Source organism: Manihot esculenta, chromosome 9, assembly GCF_001659605.2.
Source record: "Manihot esculenta cultivar AM560-2 chromosome 9, M.esculenta_v8, whole genome shotgun sequence".
Taxonomy (NCBI): Eukaryota; Viridiplantae; Streptophyta; class Magnoliopsida; order Malpighiales; family Euphorbiaceae; genus Manihot; species Manihot esculenta.
The window spans coordinates 17,838,994-17,863,679 of NC_035169.2; positions in this window are offsets into that span (position 1 = coordinate 17,838,994).

Below are 24,686 nucleotides of genomic sequence, written 5' to 3' on the forward strand. Positions count from 1 at the left end.
TTACATAAAAGGCCGCGCAAGACCAGGGAGATTTGCTTGGCCTAATTAAAATTTTCTTTAATAAATCTTGAATCTCTTTTTTGCAATATTCGAGCATTTCTTGGTTCATTTGTATAGGTCTAGCTTTTGTTGGAATATCTTGTTCTCTAAAATCTGGTTCATAAGGTAATGTTACTATATGTTGTTTTCTATTCCAAAAAGCTGTGGGTAAATCAGAACATAAATCTTTTTCAAATTTTTCTTGTATGTTTTTTATTTGTTGTTGTATATGTGGAGTATTTAATTGTTCATCAATTTTTTGAGAATGCAAATCTTCTTTTAAGAATTTTATTTGATTTTCTATATTATTTATTTTGCTTACATTTATTTATTGGAATAAATTTACATAATGATGTGTAATTGTGGATATGAATTTGAATATAATATCTTGTCATAAAATGTTGGTTTCTAATCCTAATTGTGTTACTTTAAAAGGATATAACATTTGTAAAAAAGGATTTTCCAGTATTATTTGGGTATTAAGATTTTTTATTAACATAAAGCTTATTTTAAAACAAATATTATTATTACAAATATGTGCACTGGGTATTTTATATTCTATTTTTACTTTAGTTGAATTTGCTGCTGATAGAATTTGTTTAGTTTTATGAAAATATTTACTAGGAATTATTCCTTGATCTATACAATTCATATCTGCACCTGAATCTAACATAGCTATTGTTTCTATTTTAAAATCTTTAATTGTTAAAGCAATTTTAATATACCATTTTTGAAATTTAATTCTAGTAATATTATTAAATTTTAATTCTTTGTCACTTTCGTTATCAGAAACAACATCTTCTGATTTTATTTGGATTTTTTCTAAGCTTTGGTTTTGTTCTAATTGGTCACATCTAAGTTTTAATTGTTTTACTTCTAATTTTAATTGTTTAATTTCTGACTGTAAGTCCATAGAAGAAATTGTTTTTATTGGTTTCTTTTGTTTAAACATTTGTTCTATATCTTCAAAAGTTGTTGGTGACTCTGTTCCTTGTTTTATTTATTCATTTATTATTTTTGTTAATTTTTTGAAAAATTTTCTTTTTATATTAGAATCTTGAACTTGTTCTATTTGTTCTAATATTTGATTATAATCTGTTAACATATTTATTTTATTATTGCAAACACATATTTCTCCTTTGCAATTATGCTCACTACTTACTATTGTTTCAGAGGAATGGTCACTACTGTAATCATCATCTAATTCTGATGAGGATAAATTAATCTGATCTATTTTATCTAATAATTGTTCAATATTGTCAATCTTTAATTCTATAGTTTCTTTCACTTTTGTCGAAAATAAATTAGGTAATCCTGTTAGGAATTTTTCTTTCCAATGGTAAGCATTAGGATCAGCTAAGGCATATTCTCTTTTTAAAAAATTGTCTTTATACCATCTAAAATTTTCTAGTTTTCTGCATTTCAAATTTTGTAAAATTTCACTATTTCTTTCAGTATATAAATCTAAATCTCCTATGAAATGGGATATAATATTATAGACTAAATATGCTAATATAAAAGATTGTGGTTGTCCTGTTGATGGATCAATAATTAATTCGCCAGTAGTATTATTAATTCTTCTAGCTGATAAAATATTTTCTCTAATTTCATTACTGAGTAATTTGTCCCACCATGTTCTCAATTCTCCTGTAAATCCTAATATTATATTTTCTGCAGCGTCTTTTTCTGTAATTCCAACTCTTTGTTTATAAATATTTCCTACTATTACCATTTCTTTTGTAATTTGTATTATTTCTACTTCTGACCTTTCGTCAATATTCCATTCATATATATTTTTTGCATTATATTGTTTTTATTTTCTGTCTAAAATTTTTAAATCATCAGGTTGTTTATTATATTGTCTTTCTATATTATTTAAAGGAATGATATATTCTTTGTCAGAGTCTGAAGCTTCTAAAGGATTCTCTATAGTTTCATTTTCTGAGGAAGAAGTTTCATTGTATTCAGTCAACACAGTAATTTTTCCTTTATCTTTGTTAATAATTTCTTCTTTAATTTCTCCCGAAGTGCTGGGTTTTGAAGACTTATTTTGTTTATTAATTATTTTTTGTAATAATTTTGACATATAATTTAGTTCTGTTTTTGGATTTATTGTGACAATATCGATGGGATTTTGTGATGGAGGTATCATTTTTGTAAAAGGTTTATTTATTGGTTTTTTTGTATGATCTATGGTATACGGTCTAGGATTTGTATATCTTTGAGAAACATAAGTAGTATTTGGTTTATATGTTATAGGGGATTGTGTCTTAGGTATTTTTATGTGATATATATCTGTTATGGCTTCATGATTTTGTTCTATCTTTTCTTCTATTCTGTCTAATTGGTTTCCTAATAAATGTAATGTTACATTTGTCCAATTATTTTGTAAACAGATATCTTTCATTTCATTATTTTGTATAGTATTTGTATGTATAATTAGTTGTATACCATTGTAAACATGATCTTTTTTAAAAAATGCTCTATTCATTGGTGGTCTTTCTGATTCATAATATTGGTCACTTGGTTCTCCTATATCATTTACTTTATTCCATTTATGTATTTTCTTTTCTAAAACATTTAATCTTTTTTCATGAAAATACTTTAAGTATGTAAAGAATGGTATATTCGTTTCTACTTGATTGCAAAACTCAAAATAGTTTTTCTTGATTAAACTTTGTTCTTTTCTTGAATATGTTTTAAGAAATATATCTCTTTTCCCCCGATTTTTATCTGACATATAGTCAGCTTGAATTTGATCTTTATCTAAAATAAAGGTATAGGATAAAGTATTGATGGTAAAATCACTATCTTCATAAGGTTGACTGAATTGACCTTGTCTAAAAATGCCTTCTTGGATTTTTATTCCTTTTGTAGTATCTTGTGGTTTAGTATGTTGGTCAAAGGTTTATTCTAGAGGTTTTGTACCAGAGGTTTCTCCAAAGAAGGGTCCTTTGTAAGAAGGAACAGTAGATTCCTCTGAAATGCTAGTATCTGTTTGTATTTCTATATTTTGTCTTCTTCTTGAAGATTCTAAAGAATGTCTAGAAGGTTGATAGATAGAAGAATTTGTTTACCGAAAAGAACTTGATCTTTTAAATTTTAGTTCTACAGAACCATCTTCGTTTTGTATAATATAATCTAATTCTTTATTTTCTTTGAAAGACAAATTTGGTATTGTTTTTACTGGGTATTTCCAGCTTTCAGGTAAACTTACATCTTTCCATTGTATAGTTTTAGGAATAGTTATATTTGCTTTGGATTGATCTATTTCCCAGAATATTGTTTCGCCTTCTACTCTATTATGATCTATTGCATTAGGACATAAACCTGTATTCATTATTTTATAATTTAACCTATAAAATATTTCATATATATGTGATCCTTTTAACATATTATAATTGTGTGTCAATATATCTAAAGTTAATATCTTCATTATGTGTGGATCTGTTAATGATATTGTAAAATTGGGAAAACAGTTTGAATATATTGGTCCATTTGTTAAACTAGTTTCAAATAATCATAACAAAGAATCTTTGTAATTTATGTGTCTACAATCTCTTAAAGCTACATGCATACTAGTATTTAATCCTTCTACTGTTAATGGTTTAATTGCAATTTGTACTAATCCTATATGCATAAATCTATAACCTTGATTAATATATTTTATTATTGTCTTTTTACTGAGTAAACTCATAGATTGGTTTTCAGAATATAGAGGTATTACTTTTTCTTTAGTTTTAATAGCTCTGGCAGATTTAAAATCTAAAATTCCTTTTTTATATATAATAGATATTGGAGTTATAGGTGGTTTCCAATTAGCTAATTGTCTAGTATTCCAGTTACTTTCTCTAGATAATATAGTTCTATTATTATCTTTAGTTATGTTTAAATCATTTATAAGTTCCTCATCTGAGTTTCTGGACCTAGAAGATCTATTTCTTCTAAACAGACTCATTTTAAAATCCTAGGGTTTTCACATACACTTCATTCTCTACTCGTTCTGCAGGTCTTACACCTCTCTGCCTGACTTATGACTTTCGTGATCACAGTTTCAACCCTAAACTTTTAATTTGAGTTTATTAGAATCCATAGAACTTCTATTGGCTCTGATACCATTCTCGGAATTACTAATGATTTAAACAGTAAAACAACACATAGTAACATTACCTTATGAACCGGATTTTAGAGAACAAGATATTCCAACAAAAGCTAGAACATATTCAAGAAAAGAACAAAGTTTAATCAAGAAAAACTATTTTGAGTTTTGCAATCAAGTAGAAACGAATATACCATTCTTTGAGTTCAGTTGCTTCTGTGTCTGTCAGAGCTTCAGCCAGAGGTGAGTGAAATACCTTATTATGTTTCAAAGTAAATCAATAAATTATGAGCATGATACATGCATCATGAATGCCATATGATATTCTAAGTTGTTTGCATTAGAATTCACGAATATGTTGCATTGCATAATATGTTGATGATGTGGATGAATGTTGGATGATCCTTTAGCTGCGCTATGTTATGATATGATACGGCACAGAAGACCAGTGAGGCCCATTCTACGCCCCTGGCACCATAGTAAGAGAAAGACCAGCGAGACCCATTCTACGCCCCTGGCATATTGGAATGTTATGTTATGAATGTAATGTAAGAGAAAGACCAGCGAGGCCCAGTCTACGCCCCTGGCACTATTGGATTCAGTAGTGGGCTATTGGTGACAAGTTCATCCTTGATGTGAATTGTTTGTGATGTGTTGCATTCCATGAAAGCATGAAATATAAATTAAATGTTTTATTATTCTGCTCACTGGGATTTATAGCTCACCCCTCTCCCTTAACCCCCAGGCTTGCAGGTACAGGGTAGACCAGGAGGTCAGCAGGAGTAGAGTTATGTTATTGTAATAGCTTGTAGTGGACATGATGGATATTGAAATGTAATGTAATGAATAATGTTACCTAGTTATGTAATGTAATGATATTGAGGATAGAATGTGCTTGACCATAGTATGATGAAATCCCTTTTTAGATACATGATCCTAAACGTTTATTGATGTTTATGTTTAACCAAACTTAATGCATGTTTATGTCACCCCATTGGAGCATTGATGAGGACTCCAAGGAGGGTTTAATGTTTATGTCTATGTATAGTGCATGTACAGGTTGAGTTTGGTTATGAATAAAAAAGAAAAGTTCAAAATTTTTATGTATGTTGTTGATCATGTATGGGATTAAACAGGTTCACAGGATGTATGTTAGGCTTGCTACGGGTCCCGGCGGCCTTAAACCGATCTGGATCCTAGCGCCGGTAGCGGTCCGGTTTTCGGGTCGTTACAGAAACAACCAGCTCCTACTAGCTAGTCAAGCAGATCATCAATCCTGGATAACGGATACTCTTGGTAGTAACTTTGTTCAACTACCTATAGTCAATACAAAGTCTTAGGGATCCATCCTTCTTTCTTACGAACAAAACTAAAGCACCCCAGGGTGAGGTACTAGGTCGGATGAAACCCTTATCTACCAATTCTTGTAACTGTTCTTTCAATTCCTTCAACTCGACAGGTGCCATCCTGTAGGGAGGGATAGAGATGGGTCTGGTTCTGGACATTACTTTAATTTCAAACTTTATCTCCCTAACAGGTGGTAAACCTGGTAGCTCGTCTAGAAAAATGTCAAGAAACTCCCTAATTACGGGCATTGAAGCTGGTTCCCTAACCTGACCATTTAATTCTCTAACATGTGCAAGAAACCCTTGAAACCCCCTGCTAAGCAACCTATGAGCCTGCAGGGCATATATCAAACCTCTAGGCATACCTATCTTGTCTCCTCTGAAGACGACCTCTGATCCATCTTGTTCTCTGAACCTGACTACTTTGTCTCTGCAGTCCAAGGTAGTACTATGAGTAGAGAGCCAATTCATCCCTAGAATGACGTCAAAATCAGTCAAATCTAGAACCACAAGGTCAGCTGGAAGGCACTTATCCTCAACAAAGACTGGACTGAACCGGCAGACTAACTCTGCCACAGATAGATCACACTTGGGCCCACTGACCCAAAGAGGACACTCTAGCTTGGAAGCTATCAAACCCAAACTCTCTACGGCTCTCGGAGAAATAAAAGAATGAGAGGCACCGGGGTCCATAAGAGCATACACATCAGAACACCCAATAGTGAGTTTACCTGACACCACTGTGTTTGATGTGTTCGCCTCCTGCTGTGTCATGGTGAAGATCCGTGCTGGAGCTGAAGGCCCTTCCCCTTGGGAACCTACTGAAGAAGAGGTTGTCCCTCTCTCTCGACCTCGCCTTCTGCCCTGACATGTGGCTAAAGTTGCTGGCTGAGCCACACTGCCAGAAGCTGTCTACTGGGATTGTGTTATCATAGCTGCATTAGGATACTCACGTGCCATGTGCCCCTCCTGTCCACATATGTAACAGGCTGTAGTCCCAAACCGACAAAGCCCTTTGTGTGGTTTGCCGCACCTCATACATCCAGAGTTATCTGAACCAAAGCTTGAACCACTACCCATTCCCAGACCCGACTTTAATCTGCTCTAAAACTTGTTCTTCTTTGGCTTCCTATATTTGTCCCACTTTTTACTTCCTGTGGTGGTTGTATTTAGAGAGGAGAGATTAAATTTCCCTGTACTTGGGGTTTTGGAACCCAAGGACTGTGCCACCTGCTGCTTTACTGTCCCTTGAATGATGGCACTAGCCTCCATTTTCCTAGCCGCATCCACAATAGTATGGAAACTCTCTCTGTCTGCTACTAGAATCAAGGAGGAGTACCTAGAGTGGAGTCTTATAGTATACCTCCTAGCTTTCTTCTGGTCAGTGTTATAAGCCTAACCCACAAACTAAAGAAACTCTAGAAACTTGTCTGTATACTCATCTATGCTCATATCTTCAGTTTGTCTCAACTGCTCAAATTCTATCACTTTCAACTCCCTCGAACTGTCTGGAAAGGCCCACCCTGCAAACTCATTTGTAAACTGTTCCCAATATATGCTATCCAGATTCAGGTCCACATAGTTCTTGAACCATTCCTTTGCCTTCTTGCATTTTAGTGTGAACCCTGCCATCTGAATGGCTCTGCTGTCACTGGCCCCTAACTCATCAGCTATCATTTTCACCGTCTTAAGGTACTCAAACGGGTCATCACCTGTTTTATACTTAGGAGCATCTAACTTTAGATAGTCCGTCATTTTCACCTTGCTCCTTGTTGATGGGTTAGGTTTGGGTGATTGAGTTTCAGAAATTTCCGGTTTTGTTGGGGGAGGAGGTGGTGGTGCAGCATTTTCTGGATTAGGGTTTGCTGGATTCTGGTAATAAAAGGGTGGAGGTGAGAACATGGGGTAAGGTGGATATGGTGGGTAAGCAAAACCCGAGGCATGAGCGCCTCCTTAAGATTCTCCCACACCCTCTCCTGAAAAACTCACACCCAGACTTTTGTCTCTTCTTTGATCATCCTCCACCATTTCCCTAACATCTGCTGACATCCTTCCTGGATCTGTTCTCCTTCTGTTTATATCAAAAGACCTTCTAAGGTCCCTTGACGTTTCTCCTTTATTAGTCCTACTCGACCGTGCTCTTGAAGGAGCAGTAGGAGGAAGGGCATCCATGCCTTTATTTTCAGGTGGAACTCCGATCAATCGTGCAGATCGACGTGAGCCTCACATCCTGTCTTCTAAAAAACAACATATATCACATAACATTAGCATCATATGGTTCATGTGGACACACATGAATCCACATCATATACATAACATATCATTAATGCACATGCATACTATCATGGCATTACACATCATTATACTTTCATCGAGACAGGACTCTACATCCTATCCTAGTGGACATGATTTTTCCTAATGTGTTTGCCCTTCTATGACATCTATGAGGCCAACACTTTCTAGGTCCGACCATATGAACCTAGGGCTCTGATACCACTCTGTAACGACTCGAAAACCGGACCGCTACTGGTGCTAGGATTTAGATCGACTTAAGGTCGCCGAAACCCATAGCAAGCCTACTATACATCCTCCTGATAAAATCCCATACATGATCACACAAAGACAACATAAACATAAACATTCCATGAAACCAAGCTCAACCTGTACATGTATCAAAATTGAAAACATAAAACCCAATACTAGAGCCCTCATCAAATGCTCTAATATGGTAAATATTACATGCCTTAAGCTTAGTTCAAACATAACTCATAATTAAAACTTTTACATAAAGATCATGTTAACAGGGATCACAAGGATAAAAATTAGGGCAAAGCACAATTCTAATCCATTATACAATACATGTCCACAACTATTCTATTACTAAAACAATACCAGCTACTATGCCGACTTTTTGAGCTATCTTGGACCCTACAAACCTGGGGTTAGGGGAAAGGGATAAGCTACAAGAGCCTAGTGAGCAGAACATAAAAATAGTTTAATAAACATATGCTCGTATGAAATGCGTCACAACACAAACAATTCACATCAAGATGGACTTATCACCAGTAACCCTCTACATATTCCAATGTGCCCGGCCCTGGACAGAGCTCCTCAGAACTTTTGCTTAAACATAACATAACATAACATATCCAAAATGCCAGGGGCGTAGAATGGGCCTCACCTGGACTTTCCCTTACATATTGCCAGGGGCGTAGAATGTGCCTCACCTGGACTTTCATATCATATCATATCATCTCGAGGGCTAGTGGGTCATCCAATATCCATCCACATCAATAATAAATTATGCAATGCATCATATTCATGAATTATAATGCAAACAACCTAATACATAGACATGGCATTCGTGATGCATGAACATGCTTAAAAGTTTAGTTACTTTGAAAAGATAGTTCAGTTCTACTCACCTCTGGTTGACGCTCGGCTAACAATGACGTAGCTAACTCACTGAACGCCTCTACGGTCTCCCAGGTCCAATCCTACACAGATGGACTCAAATGAGGGACTAAACATAACTATTACATGACTCTAAACAACTCCCCAAAAACTCCCATAAAACATAACAAAATATGCACACAAAACAAGCAGAGGAAGGCTGGGCAGGGGACTTTCGGCGGCAGGTTCGGTGGCCGAAGGTCCCTCACAGATTCGAAAGTCAGGGACTTTCGGGGGTAGGTTCGGCGGTCTAAACTCCACACAGATCTGAAAGTCAGCAACCTTCAGGGGCAAGTTTGGCGGCCTAAACCTCTTCACAGATCTGAAAGTCCATGCTTTTGGGGGCAGGTTAGGCGGCCAAAAGGCTGCCTCCACAAGCAGGTTCGGCGGCCTAACCTTGCTTCAGCGGCCGAACCTTGCTTCTCCAGCAATGCAGAACCCAATTCTGCCTATGCACACAGCCACCCAACTCTCCAATCCTCATACCCAACAACTCAAAAACATGCATACTCACTTATCATGCATAAGGGGCATAAAAACTAGACTAAACCCTAACAAACAACAATAAAAACTCATAAGAGCAAACATTCATTAATAACCCAACTCAAACCCTAAAACTTTAGATCTAACTATTTCATGCATTATAAGCCCTTAACCCTTTCTTAAAACTTGATTAAAACTTAGGAAAAACAAAGATCTAGGCTTATCTCTTAGAGATCTAGAGGTGACGGCAACCCCAATGTGGACATGAGGTAAAACGGTCTCCGAAAGTCTCCAAGGTTTAAAAACTTGGATTCCAGTTCAAAACTTCAAAAACAAAAGGAAACTCGTGAATTTCCTAAGAGATTTGAAGAAAAAACAACAAGATCATCAAAGGAAGGGTAATGACTCACATCTGCCTGAAAATGGAGAGAAAGCTCTCTCATTTTCGGGTTGAAGGCCTCTTATAGGTGGCTGGTTAAACCACTTTCGGGGGCGGAAAGGAGAGGTCCCACGGCGGCCGAACTTGAAGGTTCGGCGGCTGAACCTGGTTTTTCCCTTCCAAAACTATTTTCTTCAAACTCTTTTCTTTCTTTCTTAAAACCTTAAAATTTTCAAAATTCATTTTATAAAAACCTTATTTTACCCTTCCTAAGGAGATTCCAGCTTTGGAATTCTGAGTTTCAGTGGGGATTCCGTCAGAAGATTGAAATTTCGACGCCGGAGTTTAGCCGGGTATTACACCTTTTCCTTGGCCTTGTATTGCTCCAGCATTGTGTGCAGCTTCCTGACATACTAGATCATTTGCTAGCTATTCATTATGCTGAGGTCCATCTCAATTGCAGTTGAAAGGGTGTTTTGTCCACTTCCAATTGAAGTGGGAATAGTGGCAACCCTATTTGCAATGGATTTAAAAACACCTCATGAGCTCTCAACCATTTGAGGTGTTGAAAATGTGCATAAAAACAAGCAAAGGAAATGAAAAGTTAGTCGGATTCATCAAATGAGAAAAAAAAATCTTTGAATCCCCGTATTGTAACCAAATAATATCGCCTGAAATATGCCTTTTATGATCTGGCAACTTGTGAAAGAGAAAACATGAGGTTGCTTGTGTCTTGTGAGTAACCACTCTGATACTTAAGTCAGTATTTGATCCAAGTAGGCGAGTGAAACAGATAGCTCGTAGTAGATTAAATGTTAGAATTGTGTACCTTGAACTATGTATCTCCACTATTTTTATACTATAGAAAGATAAAGTTAATTAGTCGCTTACCTAAGAATTCGAAGTCTATCAGTTAGTGAATAAGGGATCTCATATTTGTAGAGATTTTGGTGATCGTGGTATAACAACCGTCAACGGTAATATGAAGATGACTAGGCCCTCTCTGATAAAGGGCGAGTCTCTAAGAACTAAGCAACCCAGTGTGAGTATTCAGAGTATTTGAATCCGATTGTTCAAATATAGCATATGTGAGTCATGACTATTTGGTTTGTTAATACTTCAATATTTAAATTTTAATTGATGGAAAATTATCAAATTTTTATTTTTAAAATTTAAATATTATTTTAATTGTTATTAAATTGATATAAAAATTATCTCAAAAATTTTATAAAAATTTTAAAATATTTAAAAATGCCAAAGAAAAGGATAAAATATAATTTCAAATTTATTATTTTGATATTTTATCAATATATAGTCTGATGGAAAAATGACAGTACAACGTATTAATGTATAGATTGATGGAAAAATTTAAATTTAATATAAATTAATAAAAAATAAAAAGTTTTGAAAAATTATTTTTTAATTTTTAATTTAATTCAAAATTTAATTGAATTTTCTTTTTCATGGTACATAATATTTGCCCAAAATAAGTTATGAGTTGTCACCATAAGATAGGAGCTACGTGATAGGGATTAGACAAGTGAAAAAGTAGTTCCACCTCAGGAAAGGGAGCCCCAGACACTTTAACACCCGAATTATCATCAAGATTCACTCTTTTCTGATAGATCGAGTCTTAGCATAAAGTTATCATTATTAGGCACAGACTAGTATATCCTCATTTCACTAGTGATCGCGAGATTATCAACTTATTAGCTAGCGATATCCATTATCAAATAACCGGCCACATCATCGCTAGATTTTTAGAAAACACCATATTTATCTCTATCTTCTTACAAAATAAAAAAGGAATGATTACAGAGGCAAATATATGCTATTTCTAATACTACTCAAGTTTTAAGTCATCCAATGCATTCTCTCTATTTTTTAAGATACTGACTTAAGTAACGGAGTGACTGCCGTGGGCACCCACCACCACCTTATGTTTCCTCTCTTGCAGGTTCTAGCCAATCGCAACACATTTCCATTCCGACCACATCATTAATCTAATCTCAGCACCATCAGTTGGTTCTATTACCGAAAAATCCATTGGATTCTCTCTGATCATTTGGATTTACGTCAGGCTCTTATTCCCTTTTTCTCTCTAGAGAAGGAGCTTTTCTTTCCCGTTCTTGAAAATTGTCAGAATTGTACATGTCATCACTAGAGACCTAACAAGGCTAAAGAAAAAAAATAAGCGGGTAGCCGAGGATTTCCTATTTGTTCATCAAGAACCATAGACCATGTTAAGAAACCTAGAGATTTACTGCAACCCAAACACGCAGCAAAAAAATTAAAAATCTCTGTTTTTCTTTCTGGTATCCGTATACTTCGTTTATTTCTAAGAGAATGATACGAGACTAACCTGTTAGACTCGACGAGAAGATATTATTGCGAACTGATAGTGCTGCTTTTCCAAGGAACATCCTCTATAGTATCCACACGAACGTCTTCTATCCTACTAGAGTGCTAGCTCTCTCAAGATGGATAAAATATATGCTTCCGATCTGCAACTCAAAACGAATTCTCAAAAAATGTTACTTCCACTTCGCAGAAGCAAATTTTTCGTATTTTGTTTTCCCACAACTCTTTTCGTGAAAGAGTTGTGTTCATAACCCACTATCACGATTTCGCAAATACTCAAATATCTTATGTGATAGAGTTGTGTTCATAACCAACTATCACAATCTCGCAGATACTCAAATATCTTATGTGATAGAGTCCTTTATCTATATATCTTATGTGATAGAGTCCTTTATCTATAACAGTTACAGATAGATTGTAGATTCTTTTAAATATTATTATCTTGTAATAATAAATAATTAATATTAATAATAATAACACTTTATTATTATTAATTATATTAATGGGCTTTGGGCTTTTAGCCCATTAATATGACATAGCACATGAATAACGTTCTTTTATGTGTGACCCAATAGGCTCACATTAATTGGCAATAGGCCTAGTCCCACAAGGCCCATAAATCATAAGCAGTCTCTAGCAAGACATTATGATTATCCAATTAATATGAAAATCGATAGTCGGATAAAGCCTAATAAATAGAACATGTATTAATCCCTTTGTCACACGATATCTAGTTTGAACATAATTTATGGTCAATGTTAAACTTATAATGTTCAAACTTATGATTTCTTGATCTCGAAGTAGGCTAATAAATTCAAATGATATTGATCATACTATTAATTTATTTGAGCACGGTCATGCATTTCTCAGTCTCACTTATAGAGGAGCCCAGAAGATATCTCTCTCAAAGAGAGGGACAAATTCTATCTTGATTGTTCAATATCCTCTACATAATTTCTATTATGCTCAATAATAACCTTTATGATTGTCCGATTAAAGATAATGTTTGGTTATGTCAAAACATAACAGTCCTTATGTTGGAAACTATGACAATCTTAAGTCAAAGGATTAAAACATAACTACTTTGAGATTCACTTATGGCAATAACCCATGTAGTGATCTCAGTGCGGATCCATCCAATACTTTGTTCTCTAATAAGTATCTATGAGTATTGAATTATATCAACATGTACATAATCATCTCATGATTATCAATCAATAACCATACTAGTTATATTTTATTATTATCAACATAATAATAAGTAACCAGGGATGTTAATCATTATTATATAATATGCAAACAAATAATAATGATAGTAAAAATCTCTTTTATTAATAACCAAAACGACATACAAAAAAGTCCAAGATAATGGCCTAGGGCAAATACACTAACAGACCAGCCAGGAGGTAAGGTTCAACCCTATAGACAAGATGATCAGATTTTTCCAGAATGACCCGTTAGTCGTTAAGATCCTCCTAAACGGGTATGAGGTAAGGAGAGTACTAGTGGATACAGGTAGTTTCGTTAACCTTCTCATCTTGAATATTTTTAATAAGTTAGGCTTGGATAAAATCAGTATAGTCAGAGTCTCCTACCCCTTAGTAGTGTTAGGAGATAAAACTGTGGCAGCACTAGGTGCCATCAACCTTCCCTTATCTCGGAGATGAAAAGTATAGGCGAGAGTTGTATACAGAGTTCGGGGTGGTAATATCCCATTTGCATACAACGTGATACTTGGTCGTCAGGTCTTGAACTGCCATGGTATTATTATTGACATGGGTGCTATGTGTCTTAAGCTTTAGCTCCTGGGGGAATAGTAGTGGTTAGAGATCAGCCAAAGAATATTACAGAAACCCTACAAGAAGTCTTAGAAAAGCAACCATACCCATCGACTTGCTGGAGAAGCCGAAATCTCACATAAAGCCAAAACCCGCAGATTCAGTAGTGAAGGTCCAAGTATGGAAGGAGCAAGAGGTGCAGCTTGGCACTACGTTAACGTGGAAAACAAATGTTCATTTAATAGAATTACTGAAGAGCCAAGTAACCACTTTCACTTGGTCTCCAAAAGGTATAACAGGTGTAGACCCGGCTCTCATCATCCATATGTTATCCATTGATAAGACCATCAAATCAGTCCAACAAAAGAAAAGGAAGTTCGCACCAAAGAGGTAGCAGGTGATCAAAGAAGAGGTTGATAAGCTTCTAAGTGTAAGAAGGAAGTCCAATATTGTAATACCCGGCTAGACTCCGGTATCGGAATTCCTACCGTCCGGTGGAATCTCGGATGTCGGAGACCTCTAGAAGGGTAGAATCATGTTTTATAAAAATGTTTTCATGTTTTAATGGTTTTAAGTATGAAATTAAATGAGTTTTTGTATGAAAAGTCTTTGGAGGAAAACCCAGGTTCGGCCGCCGAAAGTCAAGTTCGGCCGCCGAACATGCATGCGTTTTGGAGGCACGTTAGGCCCCCGAAAGCATGAGTTAGGGAAGTTCAGGTTCGGCCGCCGAAAGTCAAGTTCGGCCGCCGAACATTTGCATGGATGCGGAGGCACATTCGGCCCCCGAACGTGGTCTGGCCAGCCACTATATAAGGGGCACTTAGCCGAAATGGGCGAGCTTTCTCCCATTTTCGGCCACCGCAAGCTTCCGACTTTCCCTTTGCAAACCTAGTGTTCTTCCTCCAAATCCCCACCATTTTTTCTTGAGTTTTAAGCTTGCATTGAAGGTTTTGAACTTTTGAAACAAGTTTTGGAGCTTTGGGAACTCAGGAGCTCATCTTCTTGGATCTCCAAGTTTAGGTCGTCTCCCTCTCGATCTTCAAGAGGTAAGAGCCGATCTTAAGCTCCTTATGTGTTTTCAATAAGTTTTATGCTAGATCGATGGGTAGAAATGCATGTTAGGTTATATGTGGAGTTATGGGTTAATCTTGATGTCTTGGACAATGTATGTTGTTTTTGTGTGTTTGAAGTGTTGTAGTTGGGGTATTTGATGTTTTGAGGCCCCTAGGAACTTGTATGCATGTTTTAACTGAGGTATATGCATGATTGGTGAGTTTGGAGGCGAAAATGCATTTGGGAGCCAAGTTTCTGCCCTTCGGCAGAAACCAGGTTCGGCAGCCGAAGGCACTTTCGGCCGCCGAACATGGCTGGTGAGGCAGGCCTTTCGGCTGCCGAAGTTGCCCCCGAAGGGAGACTTTCGTCTCTGTCTGGGACTTTCGGCCGCCGAAGGTGCCGCCGAACATGCATGAGTTTCGTCTCTGTCTGGGAGTTTCGGCCGCCGAAGGTGCCGCCGAACCTGCCTGACTTTCGGCTCTGGAGGGACTTTCGGCCGCCGAACCTGCCGCCGAAAGTGCCCTGTCCAGCCATTTCTTGCATGTTTTTATGTAGTTGTTTTATGATGTTTTAGGGGGTTTTTGGGGAGTATATTAGAGTTATGTTTATGTACGTTTGGTCCCTCATTGGAGTCCATCCGTGTAGGTTCGGACCCGAGGAACCGAGGACCCCAGCAGTGAGCCAGCTGCTACAGAGTTTGTCAGAGCTAGCCAGAGGTGAGTGGAATAAACCTTAAGTTTTAAATAAATGAAATAGGAATTTTGAGCATGATCCATGCATCATGAATGCCATGAGGTATAATAGGTTGCTTGCATTAGTATTCACGAATATGTTGCATTGCATTTATGATGTTAATGTTGATGTGGATTGGTTATTGGATGATCCTTTAGTCCTCATATGATATGATTGATGTTATGGTATGGAAGTCCAGGTTGTACCCATTCTACGTCCCTGGCACGATGTAAGAGGAAGTCCAGGTTGTACCCATTCTACGTCCCTGGCACAGTTGGTCCATATGATATGTTATGATAAGGGAAAGACCGGTTGACCCATTCTACGTCCCGGCACAGTTGGACCTATGTAGAGGACTATAGGTGACAATACCATCCGAGATGTGATTTGTTGTGATGTGTTGCATTCCATGAAAGCATGAAATTTTAAAATATTGTTTTATACTATTCTGCTCACTGGGCTTTGTAGCTCACCCCTCTCCCCTAACCCCAGATGTGCAGGTACAGGGTAGATCAGAAGGTTAGCCAGAGTTTTGAAGTATGTCTTATGTTGTAATAGTTAGATTGTGGACATGACGATTGTACTATGATGTAATGTAAAAATATTCAGAATGTTATGTAATGAGGTTATTGAGGATAGAGTTGTGCTTGACCATAATGTATTGTTAATCCCTTTTGTCTATACATGATCTTATGTTATGATGTTTATGTAAACTAACTCAACACAGGCTGTTTTGCCTTTAAGGCATGATGAGATCCCACAGAGGGACTATGTTATGTATATGATCAGAGTATGTACAGGTTGAGTTAGTTGATGACAGTATGTATGAGGAAAAGTTTTAATTTTGATGCATGTTGTTGATCATGTACGGGATTATACAGGTTTACAGTTTATATGTCAGGCTTGCTACGGGTCCCGGCGGCCTTAAGTCGACCCGGATCCTAGCGCCGGTAGCGGTCCGGATTTCCGGGGCGTTATAGAATGGTATCAGAGCCCTAGGTTCATAGGATCGGACCTAGAGTGTCGGGCTCATAGATGTTCTAGAAGGTCAAGCACAATAGGAAGGTCATGTCCACTAGGATAGGATGTTGAGTCCTGTCTTGTATAATGATGTGAAATGCCATGATTTTGTGCATGTGCATTAATGATATGATATGCTATGTGATGTATGTGATGAGGGTTCATGTGTGCTCACATGAACCATATGATGCTAATGTTTGTATGTTGTGTACTGTTTTCAGAAAACAGGATGAGAGAAACTCGTCGATCTGCACGGTTGACTGGAGTGCCACCTGAGGATGAGGGCACGAGCGCCCGTCCTCCTACATTGCCTAGGGCAATGTCTTGTAGAGCCAACAGAGAAAGAGTGTCAAGGGACCCTAGAAGGTCTCTTGATGCTAGCAGAAGGGGGACTGATAGAGGAGGAAGTTCTTCAGATGTGAGGGAGGTTATGGAAGAGGATCAGAGGAGGGATGGGAACCTGGATGTGAGCATGGAGGAAGAAGGGACAGGGGAGTCTCAGGGAGGCGTTCAGGCCTCGGGGTTTGGTTTTCCACCCCATTATCCACCCTTCCCACAGGGTTCAGGGTATCCGATGGGAGGTACATCGGATTACTCTAGCTTTCACCCCTACCCTACCTACATGCCTTATCCACCTTTCTATCCACCCTACACACAGTACCCAGCTTATCCACCCTCACCCTTCTATCCAAACCCGGCAAACCCCACCTCGGGGAATGCTGCACCTCCACCTCCACCACCTACAGAACCAGCAGCCCCAGTTACTCAACCTCCTAGACCTAGCTCAGTTGATGGGAGCAAGGTAAAGATGACAGACTACCTCAAGTTAGATGCTCCCAAATACAAGTCAGGGGATGACCCCTTTGAGTATCTGAGAGTGGTGAAGACGATAACTGATGAGCTAGGGGCAAGTGACAGTAGGGCCATTCAGATGGCAGGGTTCACTTTAAAGTGCAAGAAGGCACGGGAATGGTTCAAGTGTTATGTGGACCCGAGACTAGACGGTATGACATGGGAGGAATTTGCGAATGAGTTCGCTGGATGGGCTTTTCCAGACAGTTCTAGAGAACTGAAAATGATTGAGTTTGAGCAACTGAGGCAGTCAGAGCATATGAGTGTAGAGGAGTTCACGGATAAATTCTTGGAGCTATTGCCTTTTTCAGGGCAAGCTCTAGATTCAGATACGAAGAAAGCTAAGAAATATGTTATGAAGCTGCATTCCAGGTACTCCTCGTTGGTTCAGTCAGCTGAGAGAGAAAGTTTCCACACTGTGGTGGATATGGCTCGAAGAATGGAGGCAAGTGCTATAGTTGAGGGGTCAGTGAAGCAGTCAGTGACCCAGTCTTTAGGGGTTAAGACCCCAGGTAGAGGAGGACCAGGTTTCTCTTCTCAGAGTTCAGGCAAGAAGAGGTGGGATAACACCACCAGGAAGTCGAAGAAGAATAAGTTTTGGAACAAGTTGAAATCCGGTTTGGGATTCGGCGGTGGCTCGAGCTCAGGCTCAGATGGTACATAATGTCAGAGATGTGGAAGACCGCACAGGGGAGTGTGTCGAGCTGGGACTAACACATGTTTCAGATGTGGACAGGAGGGACACATGGCTCGGGATTGTCCTAGAGCACCTTTTATGGGCCAGCCCCAGCAGACAGCTTCTGGTAGTGTGGCACAGCCAGCAGTTCCAGCCACAACTCAGGGCAGTGGCAGAGGTAGAGGGAGAGGGGCAGCCTCTTCTTCTGGTTCCCGAGGTGAAGGTCCATCAGCTCCAGCCAGGATCTTCACCATGACACAGCAGGAGGCTAACACATCCAACACCGTGGTGTCAGGTAATCTCGTCATTGGGTGTTCTGATGTGTATGCATTAATGGACCCGGGTGCATCTCATTCTTTTATTGCTCCGAGAGCCGTGGAGAGGTTAGGTCTGATAGTCTCTGGGTTAGAGTGCCCCCTATGGGTCAGTGGACCCAAATGTGACCCGTCAGTGGCAGTGTCAGTCTGCCAGTACAGTCCAGTTTTTGTTGAGGGAAGATGCCTCTCCGCCGACCTTGTGGTTCTAGATTTGACAGACTTTGACGTCATTCTAGGGATGGATTGGCTATCTACCCATGGTGCTACCTTGGACTGCAGGGACAAGGTAGTCAAGTTCAGAGATCAGGACGGGTCCGAGGTCGTCTTCAGAGGAGACAAGAGGGGTACACCTAGAGGTCTGATATCAGCTCTTCAGGCTCGTAGGTTGCTTAGGAAGGGATGTCAGGGGTACTTAGCTCATGTGAGAGAGCTAGACAATCAGGTCAGGGAGCCGGCCTCGGTGCCAGTTGTCAGAGAGTTTCAGGATGTCTTTCCTGATGAGCTTCCAGGTTTACCACCTGCTAGGGAGGTAGAGTTCGAGATAGAGTTGGTACCTGGAGCTAGACCGATCTCTATCCCTCCCTACAGGATGGCCCCAGCAGAGTTAAAGGAGTTAAAAGAGCAATTGCAAGAGCTGGTAGAAAAGGGTTTCATCCGACAGAGTACCTCACCTTGGGGTGCTCCGGTCTTGTTTGTGAGGAAGAAGGATGGATCCCTTAGACTTTGTATCGACTACAGGCAGTTGAACAAAGTCACTACCAAGAATAGGTACCCATTGCCAAGGATCGATGATCTATTCGACCAGCTAGCCGGAGCAGGTTGTTTCTCCAAAATAGATCTAAGATCGGGGTACCATCAGCTAAGGATAAGGGATGAGGATGTGCCGAAGACAGCCTTCAGGACCAGATATGGGCATTTTGAGTTCCTTGTAATGCCGTTCGGGTTAACCAACGCCCCTGCAGCATTCATGGATCTCATGAACAGAGTGTTTAATCAATACCTGGATCACTTTGTTATTGTCTTTATAGATGATATCTTAGTGTATTCCAGGAATGCAGAGGAGCATGCCCATCATCTGCGGTTGGTCTTGCAGACCTTAAGGGAGCATGGCTTGTATGCCAAGTTCTCAAAATGTGAGTTCTGGCTGAGGAGCATTTCGTTCTTGGGGCATGTAGTGTCAGAGAATGGGATTGAGGTGGACCCCAAGAAGACAGAAACTGTGGCTAACTGGCCTAGACCCACATCAATGACAAAGATTAGAAGTTTCTTGGGTTTAGCAGGTTACTACAGGAGGTTCGTTCAGGACTTCTCTAAGATAGAGCTCCTCTGACCAGGTTAACTAGGAAGAATCAGAGGTTTGGGTGGACCGACCAGTGCGAAGAGAGCTTTGAAGAGCTTAAGAAGAGGTTGACTTCAGCACCAGTTTTAACTCTGCCATCTAGTGGAGAGGACTTTACAGTCTTTTGTGACGCGTCCCGTGTGGGACTGGGTTGTGTACTGATGCAGAATGAGAAGGTGATTGCTTATGCTTCTAGGCAGCTGAAGAAGCATGAGTTGAATTACCCCACACACGACCTTGAGATGGCAGCGGTAATCTTTGCACTCAAGATGTGGAGGCATTACCTCTATGGGGTGAAATGTGAGATCTTTACAGATCATAAGAGCCTGCAGTACATCTTGAGTCAGAGGGATTTGAATTTGAGACAGAGGAGATGGGTGGAGCTGCTGAGTGACTATGATTGCAAGATTCAGTACCATCCGGGTAAGGCGAATGTTGTGGCAGACGCCTTAAGCCGGAAATCACTCGGTAGTTTATCCCACATATCGGCAGAGAGGAGGCCAGTGGTGAAGGAGTTCTATAAGCTTATTGAGGAAGGTCTACAGATGGAGTTATCTGGTACAGGTGCCTTGGTGGCCCAGATGAGAGTGGCACCCGTGTTTCTAGAGCAGGTGGCTCAGAAACAGCATGAGGACCCGGAGTTAGTAAAGATTGCCAGGACTGTTCAGTCAGGCAATGATAGTGAGTTCAGATTCGACAGCAAGGGAATCCTCCGCTATGGGAGCAGACTATGTGTACCAGATGACATTGGGCTAAAAGGAGACATTATGAGAGAAGCTCATAATGCGAGATACAGCATTCACCCCGGAGCCACCAAGATGTATCAAGATTTGAAGAAAGTTTATTGGTGGCCAGCGATGAAGAAAGAAGTGGCACAGTTTGTGTCCGCCTGCGAAGTGTGTCAGAGGGTGAAGCTGGAACATCAGAAGCCGGCTGGAATGCTTAACCCGCTACCTATTCCAGAGTGGAAATGGGAGAATATAGCTATGGACTTCGTAGTGGGGTTACCGGCGACGTCCAACAGATTGGACTCCATATGGGTGATTGTGGACAGACTCACCAAATCTGCTCACTTCATCCCTGTCAGGAGTGGCTACTCTGTGGACAAGTTGGCGCAGGTATATGTGGATGAGATCGTCAGGTTGCATGGGGTTCCTGTTTTGATAGTGTCAGATAGAGGGCCCCAGTTCACCTCCAGGTTTTGGCGGAGTCTGCAAAATGCCATGGGTACTAGGTTGGATTTCAGTACTGCCTTCCACCCCCAGACTGATGGACAGTCAGAAAGGACCATCCAGACTATCGAGGATATGCTCAGAATGTGTGTGCTGGACTTTGGCGGTTCTTGGAGGCAGCATCTACCTTTGGTGGAGTTTGCCTACAATAACAGCCATCATGCTAGCATCGGGATGGCTCCATATGAAGCTTTGTATGGAAGGAAGTGCAGATCACCTGTTTGCTGGGAGGAAGTTGGAGAAAAGGCCTTGGCAGGGCCTGAGTTAGTAGAGATCACCAGCAGGGTGGTACCCATAATCAGAGAAAGAATCAAGACTGCTGCAAGCAGACAGAAGAGCTATGCAGACGTCCGCAGAAGACAGTTAGAGTTTTAGGAGGGGGATCTGGTATTGCTCAAGGTGTCTCCAATGAAGGGAGTGGTTCGCTTCGGGAAGAAAGGTAAACTAGCCCCACGATACATCGGACCCTTTGAAATCTTGCAAAAGATTGGGAATGTGTCGTACAAGCTGGATTTACCTGCTTCAATGGCGAGAATCCATCCGGTTTTCCATGTTTCAATGTTGAGGAAGTTTGTGTCAGATCCGAGCAAGGTTCTTAGTGAGCCTGATGTGGAGGTCCAAGAGGATCTCACCTATGTTGAACAGCCAGTGCGGATCATAGACACCCAGATTAGAAAGTTAAGAAACAAGGAAATCCCGATGGTGAAAGTCCTGTGGAACCACCACAATTTGGAGGAATGCACTTGGGAGACACGGGAGTCCATGCTCCAGCAATACCCTCATCTCTTTTAAGGTTAGATCCCTATGTGTTTATGTGCTTATATATGTTGTGTTGTTTGCTATGCATGTGCTAGTTGAGGAACATTCGGGGACGAATGTTCTTAAGGGGGGGAGAATGTAATACCCGGCTAGACTCCGGTATCGGAATTCCTACCGTCCGGTGGAATCTCGGATGTCGGAGACCTCTAGAAGGGTAGAATCATGTTTTATAAAAATGTTTTCATGTTTTAATGGTTTTAAGTATGAAATTAAATGAGTTTTTGTATGAAAAGTCTTTGGAGGAAAACCCAGGTTCGGCCGCCGAAAGTCAAGTTCGGCCGCCGAACATGCATGCGTTTTGGAGGCACGTTAGGCCCCCGAAAGCATGAGTTAGGGAAGTTCAGGTTCGGCCGCCGAAAGTCAAGTTCGGCCGCCGAACATTTGCATGGATGCGGAGGCACATTCGGCCCCCGAACGTGGTCTGGCCAGCCACTATATAAGGGGCACTTAGCCGAAATGGGCGAGCTTTCTCCCATTTTCGGCCACCGCAAGCTTTCGACTTTCCCTTTGCAAACCTAGTGTTCTTCCTCCAAATCCCCACCATTTTTTCTTGAGTTTTAAGCTTGCATTGAAGGTTTTGAACTTTTGAAACAAGTTTTGGAGCTTTGGGAACTCAGGAGCTCATCTTCTTGGATCTCCAAGTTTAGGTCGTCTCCCTCTCGATCTTCAAGAGGTAAGAGCCGATCTTAAGCTCCTTATGTGTTTTCAATAAGTTTTATGCTAGATCGATGGGTAGAAATGCATGTTAGGTTATATGTGGAGTTATGGGTTAATCTTGATGTCTTGGACAATGTATGTTGTTTTTGTGTGTTTGAAGTGTTGTAGTTGGGGTATTTGATGTTTTGAGGCCCCTAGGAACTTGTATGCATGTTTTAACTGAGGTATATGCATGATTGGTGAGTTTGGAGGCGAAAATGCATTTGGGAGCCAAGTTTCTGCCCTTCGGCAGAAACCAGGTTCGGCAGCCGAAGGCACTTTCGGCCGCCGAACATGGCTGGTGAGGCAGGCCTTTCGGCTGCCGAAGTTGCCCCCGAAGGGAGACTTTCGTCTCTGTCTGGGACTTTCGGCCGCCGAAGGTGCCGCCGAACATGCATGAGTTTCGTCTCTGTCTGGGAGTTTCGGCCGCCGAAGGTGCCGCCGAACCTGCCTGACTTTCGGCTCTGGAGGGACTTTCGGCCGCCGAACCTGCCGCCGAAAGTGCCCTGTCCAGCCATTTCTTGCATGTTTTTATGTAGTTGTTTTATGATGTTTTAGGGGGTTTTTGGGGAGTATATTAGAGTTATGTTTATGTACGTTTGGTCCCTCATTGGAGTCTATCCGTGTAGGTTCGGACCCGAGGAACCGAGGACCCCAGCAGTGAGCCAGCTGCTACAGAGTTTGTCAGAGCTAGCCAGAGGTGAGTGGAATAAACCTTAAGTTTTAAATAAATGAAATAGGAATTTTGAGCATGATCCATGCATCATGAATGCCATGAGGTATAATGGGTTGCTTGCATTAGTATTCACGAATATGTTGCATTGCATTTATGATGTTAATGTTGATGTGGATTGGTTATTGGATGATCCTTTAGTCCTCATATGATATGATTGATGTTATGGTATGGAAGTCCAGGTTGTACCCATTCTACGTCCCTGGCACGATGTAAGAGGAAGTCCAGGTTGTACCCATTCTACGTCCCTGGCACAGTTGGTCCATATGATATGTTATGATAAGGGAAAGACCGGTTGACCCATTCTACGTCCCGGCACAGTTGGACCTATGTAGAGGACTATAGGTGACAATACCATCCGAGATGTGATTTGTTGTGATGTGTTGCATTCCATGAAAGCATGAAATTTTAAAATATTGTTTTATACTATTCTGCTCACTGGGCTTTGTAGCTCACCCCTCTCCCCTAACCCCAGATGTGCAGGTACAGGGTAGATCAGAAGGTTGGCCAGAGTTTTGAAGTATGTCTTATGTTGTAATAGTTAGATTGTGGACATGACGATTGTACTATGATGTAATGTAAAAATATTCAGAATGTTATGTAATGAGGTTATTGAGGATAGAGTTGTGCTTGACCATAATGTATTGTTAATCCCTTTTGTCTATACATGATCTTATGTTATGATGTTTATGTAAACTAACTCAACACAGGCTGTTTTGCCTTTAAGGCATGATGAGATCCCACAGAGGGACTATGTTATGTATATGATCAGAGTATGTACAGGTTGAGTTAGTTGATGACAGTATGTATGAGGAAAAGTTTTAATTTTGATGCATGTTGTTGATCATGTACGGGATTATACAGGTTTACAGTTTATATGTCAGGCTTGCTACGGGTCCCGGCGGCCTTAAGTCGACCCGGATCCTAGCGCCGGTAGCGGTCCGGATTTCCGGGGCGTTATAAATATCCCATATGTCTAGCCAATATGGTCCTAGTAAAGAAAGCTAATAAAAATTGGAGGATGGACATAGATTTCACTGACCTAAATAAAACATATATGAAAGGTCACTTCCCGTTACCATCCATTGAAAGATTAGTGGACTCGACCTCAGGACATGCAGTGGTCTCCTTCCTTGATGTCATTTCAAGATGCCACTAAATCATGATGGATACCGAGGATACAGAAAAGACTGTGTTCATAATAGATGAAGGACTTTACTGCTACAAAGTAATGCTTTTCAAATTGAAAAATGCAGGGATGACGTACCAAAAGTTGGTG